Genomic DNA, 8,069 nt, shown 5'->3' with positions numbered 1-8,069 from the left:
AATTCTCAACCCAAGCCCAACCCAAGAGGGTTCGATGGGTTGATTGGGTTGGTCGGGTGTATACGTGCTAATATTTTTCAATGTCATCCATCAACCATACGGCTCATATCATCCCATATCATCCTGAAAAGCCTGCTACAAGGCGATATATGTTGTTGATGTCTCAAATCTTTCAACAATAGGGTCTGTCGATGCCGTCGACAGACCATTTGATGCCATCAAGAGCTATTCAGTGCCATTGATAGTTGTTCAATGCCATCAGAAAAATACAGAAATCTCACGATTTGTTACTGGACACTTTTGGTGTCCTGCCCCAAGCTATCAAAAGAGGTTCGTCGATGACATCAAAGTCCCATCGAAGTGACATCAAGAAAATTCAAAAAATACATGTTTAGTCACTAGAACAATTTGGTTAGTTCAATAACATCGAAGATGTTCAATGCCATCGAAGTGTCATCGAATGTTTCATCGAACGATCATACAAAGTTACACAAATTTGCATAAGTGCGGGATTTATTTCCTATTTCGATTGTGATTCACCTAGATGTCATGCATATATATGGGTGTAATCGGGAATAGGGGGTATCAAGAGCTTTTTAATTTGTTCGTAGGGTTTTAAGCTTATAGTTTAGGTGATTCAAGACTTATTCGAATCGGGTAATCTCTATCTTTTGTAATTTTATTCTTTTATAGTGAATATATGTCACTTTGTGCCTTAATACATCCTCAGTGGAAGTCAACTAACCAATGAATTATTCTGCATCACCCAAAAATGTCTCCCACTAGTGAAAATTATAAACTATGCATTCTGTGCAAAGATGCGGACCACTGTAATCAAACCATTATACAATGACACCAAAAAAGTTGATAGTCAAACACTATATTTTATACTCTTTTCACTACAGTACAACTCATACACATGATAAGGACACTACACTATTTCACGTATATACCAACATCTAATATAAGGAAAGGACTACATCTTAAACACATGCATCATGAATTTCTCCATCATCTCTTGTTCTAAGACCATCCATACATTGACACATCCACCTCTCCTCACCCCAATACCATCAGAGAGCAACAACACAAACTCATTAATTTCACTCACAACTGGGCCACCATAGGTGGGCCTCCCATACCCAAAATCCAGCTCATGGAAGGGCAGCTTCCACCAAGCTGACACATAAAAATTTCCATCGAAAGTGGAAGGGACCCCTCTATAAACCTCCAACCAATCCACTACTAATTTCACATACTCATCTGTCACCATCTCTATTGCTTCGTTCACCTTCTCAACACAAAATTTCAAAGACTCCTTATCCAAATCCACCACCTTTGCACTTGCACAAGCTGTTACAACAGCATTCTAGTTTGCCCCGCTCATAATTCAGTTTGCCCCACTGTTTTTTTAGTTTTCCCGCTCATAATTCAGTTTGCCCCGCTGTTTTTCTAGTTTGCACCGCTCATAATTTAGTTTGTCCCGCTGTTTTTCTAGTTTGCCCCGCTCATAATTCAGTTTGCCCTACTGTTTTTCTAGTTTGCCCCGCTCATAATTCAGTTTGTCCCGCTGTTTTTCTAGTTTGCCCCGCTCATAATTCAGTTTGCCCTGCTGTTTTTCTAGTTTGCCCCGCTCATAATTCAGTTTATCCCGTTGTTTTTCTAGTTTGCCCCGCTCATAATGCAGTTTGCCCCGCTGTTTTTCTAGTTTGCCCTGCTCATAATTCAGTTTGCCTCGCTCATAATTCAGTTTGCCCTGCTCATATTTCAGTTTGACCCGCTGTTTTTCTAATTTGCCCCGCTATTTTTCTAGTTTGCCCCGCTATTTTTCTAGTTTACCCCGTTATTTTTCTAGTTTGCCCCACTCATATTTCAGTTTGCCCCGCTGTTTTTCTAGTTTGTCTCGCTCATATTTTAGTTTGCCCCGCTCATAATGCAGTTTGCCCCGCTATTTTTCTAGTTTGCCCCGTTCATATTTCAGTTTGACCCGCTGTTTTTCTAGTTTGCTCCGCTATTTTTCTAGTTTGCTCCGCTATTTTTCTAGTTTGCCCCACTCATATTTCAGTTTACCCCGCTGTTTTTCTAGTTTGCCTCGCTTATATTTTAGTTTGCCCCGCTCATAATGCAGTTTGCCCCGCTATTTTTCTAGTTTGCCCCGCTCATATTTCAGTTTACCCCACTTAGGTGGTAGACTCTTAGGAGTTTCAACACCCGATCAAGCGTTCGAGTATTCGTACGTGGTGAAATTCCACTAGTGTGAGTGTGTGGGGGTGTGTCTGTGTGTGTAAAAAAAATAAAAAATCATTCTAGTTTAGGAGATATGCTTGTTAAATACGTAGACAAAGAAATGAATTAAAAGATAGGAAAATATTTTTATTTACTTATATATACATATTTACATAATTATGTATTAGAGAAAAATATAAGGGAGAAAAATTTCTCCCTATAAATAAATAAACTGCCAGACTGCCGCGGCACCGCCGCCGAACCGGTGGTAGTGCCACGGCAGTCTGTGTTTGTTTTTTTTTTTGTTGCTATGTTGCTTTTGTGGGTCCCATCATGAGGTTTGTGTTATATCCAAATCGTCCATCTATTTGGCGAGCTCATATTAAGGCTTGAGACGAAAAATAAGATAGATCTAACTATCAAGTGGATCACACTGTAAAAGGCAGTGAGGAATTGAATGTCTACCATTGAAACCCTTTTAGGGTTTACAGAAGTTTTGGATCATTATGAAATTTGTTTTTCCTCTTCATCCAGGTCTTTGTGACCCTATGAATGAACTTAGACGGGGAGGATTTCTCACAAACATCACAGTGGGCTCCACCTGAGTTTCTAATGGTTGACGCTCATTCAACACTGTTTCCTGTAATGTGGTACACTTGAGATTTGGATATACCTCATTTTTGGTCTCATACCATAAAATGATCTGGAAAAATATATGGACGGCATGGATGAAAAGAATACATCATGGTGGGGCCCACAGACCACCGACGATCCGCCATTGGCGGGTGGCAGGAGTACCCAATCCGTTTCCTTGAAAAGGAGGGGTATTTTCGTCCTGGAATTTGTCGTCCGTACGAGGAGGTCTAAGTGCGTATGTTAAGTTTGTATTGCTTCAAGAATATCCACGGGATAAAAGGTGGGGGCCACAGTCGTAAATTTCTCCTGCTTTCACTATCGCCAAAGAGAACGGTACTCGCGGTTACTTTAACTTTTATAATTCTTTCGGGCGAAATTACCCCTTGCATACGTGCTATAATCTCAGCGGGAGCGGCTTCGATGAATCCCTGGATCTACCGAAGTGGGTGAGGCCCCTGACTGTGGGGCCCACTTTGATATATGTGACTACATCCACTCCGTCCATCCTATCATTTTAGGGCAAGATTCATCAAATAAAACAGATCCAAATCCAGATGGACTATAGTACTGGAAACAATAGTACTTGACAATTAAAAGCTTCCTGTGGGCCACAATATCTTTGGGTCAACATTATATTTTTTGGTCTCTTCATCTAGATCTTTATGACCTTATTAACAGGTTGGATGACAGATGAACATTCCAGTGAACTCCAAGAAATTTTTTAATGGTGGGGATTCAATCACAATTGTTTCCTTTAGTGTGGTTCACCTAAGATTTGGGTCTGCTTCATTTTTGGAATCATACCCTAAAATAAGCTTTCAAAATGGTTGGTCGGTGTGGATTTAAGTAACATATATTACTGTGAGCCTCACACTCAAGGATCTCACCCACCTCGTTAGACCGAGGGATCCACCCAAGCCGCACCCAATCTCAGTACCGGACGGCCAGAAAATGCATTTTGTACGAAGCTTTGCATCGGATCCGGTCTCTGTTACGAGGGTGTCCGGTTGAAATCCATTCCGTCCGTCAGTGTCTTCAGATGATGAAAGTATGAGAGAACAAAAATTAACTAAATCCAAAGCTCAAATGGACCACACACTAAAGGAAACATAGAAAGTGAACGTGAACCACTGAAATGTTATTGGACCCAAAGAAACTTTAGAACGGACTGATGTTTGTTATTTCCCTTCTTTCTAGCGGGAATCACCTTATGAACGGGTTGGACGTCATGAAAACATCAGACTGAGCCCGGGAAGGTTTACTATTTCCTCTGGTGTAGCACACTTGGTTCTTTCACTTATGTCATTTTTCATCTTTCATCCTTCCATAAGCTGGAAAAACTAATGGACAGATTGGATTCCAAAACGGACATCTCTGTGGACCCCACCGTGTGCTTGGAGACGACTGCGGCTCTGCGGCTCCTACTTACTTTTGATTAAACAAGCAGTGCAGCTTTGTGTTGTCGTGACTCGTTTACAACGAATAAGCTACTCAACGGTTAATGCGGATAACGTTTTCCAATGAAACTCACTTTTCTTGTACGGAGGCGGATTTCCTGCCAAAGGAAGTTCCTGCGCTGGGAACCTAGGTGGGGCCCACCGTGATGTTTGTATGGAATCCACCCTGTCCATCCGTTTTATGAGCTCATATTAGGATATGAGACCAAAATTGAACAGGATCCACGACTCAAGTGGGCCGTATTGAAGGAAAAGGTAGTTAGGGGAATTCCTACCGTTGAAACCTCCCTGGGTTCTACAGTAATGTTTACATGCCATACATACCGTTAATAACGTCATTCTTATTGGGATGAACTGAAAAACCAAATATTAGAATGATTCAAAACTTCTGTGGCCCACGAATATGTCAACTATCAAAAATCAAATCTTACATTTTCGGCCCACTTGAGAATTGGGTACGGTTCATTTTTGGCCTCATATCCGAAAATGAACTCAAAAAAAGGATGGACAGAGAGGATTTCTTAAAATCATCGCTGTGGGGTCCACCGGGGTTCCTTCTTGTACTTAACGATGAAGTCCGCTCTGGTCACACGTGGACACGCATGGCTGAACGCGGATATTAGGTGCGACTGGGACCGACCTTGATGTATATGTGAATATCTACGCCGTCCATTCGTTTTGCCGGCTCATTTTAAGAACTGACGGCAAAATGAAGCCGATAAAAATCTCAGGTAGACTACTCCACGGGAAACCGTGGTCACTGACCGCCTACCATTAGAGTTTTCCTGGGGCCCACCGTAATGTTTATTTTCCATCCAACTTATTGATATGGTCACAGAGACCTGGATGAAGGGAAAATACAAATAGAAGCTTGATATAAAACTTTTGTGGCCCCAGAAGTTTTTAACGGTGGGAGTTCAATCCCAACTGTGTGGTCCACTTAAGTTTTTTTATCTGTTTCATTTTTAGAATCATACTGTAAAATGAGCAGGAAAAACTGATGAACAGCGTGGATTTACAACACATACATTGAAACGGGCCCCACAGTTAGGGCCGCATTCACCTGGCTGGATTGGGGTCGCAACCAATCAGAGTTCCGTATGGCTCGTGTAAGAGATCAGAGCCGCTCATCAGGGAATCGGAATCGCTAAAAGAGACGTTTCAGGAACCAGGCGGGCTCGAAGTGGATAGAGAAAAATGAATCGCGTTGGACACACTTGTACGTTTGGCGAGACTGTCGGTTGTACATGTATTCAACAGCGTTGCCCCTGTATGGAGCGTACCTGACTGATTTTCATTTCAAGTTATCCACATGGTGGGGCCCACTGTTTTCATGGTACGGATTGTCTACTGAAAAGACATGTTGGTGGGACGAGGGTCCTGCATGACAACCCAGCACACCTCTGCTTGGTGAAGTCTTTGTCATGAATCATGATCACTTGCATCAGAATGCTGTACCACACCAATTTTATGCAGCGGGTAAAACACCCTACCTCTGTAGGGCTACCCTATGTTGGTACAAAATCCACTCCGTTCATCAGGTTCCCACCTAGATTACAGATCCTTAAACGAGAAATCATCTATACACACATCTCAGGTGGGTCACACCACATATAACATTGGGAGTATACGCCTACCATAGGTTTGTTCGTGGGTCCAACCTTGGTTCCACCTTTCATCCAATCCGTTCATCAGTTGCACCTCAAAAGGATGAAGGTGTATTCCAATAATCACACTGACCCAGCCAGCATTTAGTGGGGCCAATATAGGTTAAACATAGTGACTTTAAACGTGAGTTTATATTGTTCCCGTGCTGTGGTCCACTTGAATTTTGGACTGGGCTTATCTTTGGTTTTTAGGGTGGAAATAAGGAGCTTATTTTTATCGACGAATTGGATGTCTCACGAAGAACATGAAAGGTTCCCTATTGCTCGAGGAATCCGGACGCGGGTTTCCTGCAACAAAGCTTACGGGCAGTTCCTGTAACCCAAAGCTCTGTGGGGACCAACGAGAGGCATGTGTGAAATTACATCCGTCCATACCATAAGCAACAGTTGAAATTGAACACCCACCTTCGAAATATTCTCGAGGCTTGGCGTATAAAAATCAAGGTGGACCCCACGGAGATTTAGGTTACAGGAACTCCCTGTAACAGGTTTTACGGGAAACTGATGTACTCCCGCGCGCGGAATCGCAGTAATCCGAAGCTATGTGGAAGAACCGCAAGAGGGTAGAGCCATCCCTCTACAATACATATTGTAGTGGAATTTGCAAATCGTGTCCGTCCATTTGAAGATCCCTACCAGGGGTGATTCATACCTCAGAAATCAAAACTAGCATACAATCCTATCCATCTGATCTAAGGAAATAAAATAAACGGTGAAAACTAAAGCAGCTAACGGCCAGAGATGCAGCGGATTAATGATTGCCACGCGTGTTTAATTTTTAAAACGTTAGTCGTCACTCGTCTGTAAACACATGCGTGGTATTCGGTGGATAAATCATCCAGCCACGTGTCCTATCGTGCTCCACCATATCCGATTCTTCTAGCTCTACTGTACCATCCCCCAGTTTATCTTGATGCATGGAACGGAAACGGATTGGCTACTCCCCCTGACACCAGCCCCGTGGCTGATGGTCGGTGCTCTGTGGGCCCCACTATGATGTATGTATTTCATCCATTACGTTCATCCATTTTTAAAGATCATTTTAGATACTTATTCCAAAATTGAGAGGTATATAAATCTCAGGTGGACCACACCACATGAAAAAAATAGTGATTGGATATCCATCATTAAAATCCTCTTACGGCCCACTGAACTGTTTATTTGACATCCAATCTGTTTATTATGTCATACAGGCCCAGATGAAGGGGAAAAACAAAAATCATCTCGATCCAAAAAGTTTTTATAGCCCCCAAAATGTTTTTAATGGTTGACTCTCATTCAACACTGTTTCATGTAATGTGGTCCATTTCAGATCTGGATATACCTCATTTTTGGTCTTATGCCGTAAAATGATCTTTAAAAATAGATGGACGGTGTGGATGAAACACATACGTCATGGTGGGGCCCACAAAACACCGACCATCAGCCATTGGCTGGTGTCGGGGGGAGTAGCCAATCCGTTCCCGCATAGAACGGGAACAGCGTCCTCGATTATCCACCTGGCCAAAAGTGATCGGAACAGCTAACAGATGGCTCCCATCAAGATCTTGGTTATCCAATATTTTCCAATTTCGTAACTATTCCTGTTTTATTTTAGACCAACGCGATGGATGATTTGTGGATCACCATCCATCCCCGATACGATCCATTACATCAACGGCAGAAAATAGGTGGGGCCCACTTTCAGTAACTGGCGCGTCAGCATGCAATAATGCCCGGGTAGCAACTTTCCCTTCGATGGAATCCATGCAATACGACTCTGCCAGTTCGGTACGATGGGACTTTCCCGCTCTTATCTGATGCGTCTTCATTTCCGAGCCAAGTAGACCACAAGCCTTGTGTATACGCGGACAACGATTCGCAATGGCCATCTGCACGCGCCAAAGGCAAGAATTTACAAATATGGCACTATCTTCAAAATCTGGGCCGTTAATTTGATGGGTCCACTGCTATTCTATTATTGCACTAAAATGAACGAATATCCTTTGTTTGAGGTAAGTCTCTAGTGAGAAAAAATAAATGGACGGTACAAAAGAACGATCTAACTTCCGAATACATTTTACGAGCTTTGATGAAACTAATG

Source organism: Magnolia sinica, chromosome 4 (genome assembly GCF_029962835.1).
Source record: "Magnolia sinica isolate HGM2019 chromosome 4, MsV1, whole genome shotgun sequence".
Classification (NCBI taxonomy): Eukaryota; Viridiplantae; Streptophyta; class Magnoliopsida; order Magnoliales; family Magnoliaceae; genus Magnolia; species Magnolia sinica.
This window is presented reverse-complemented; position numbering follows the sequence as displayed.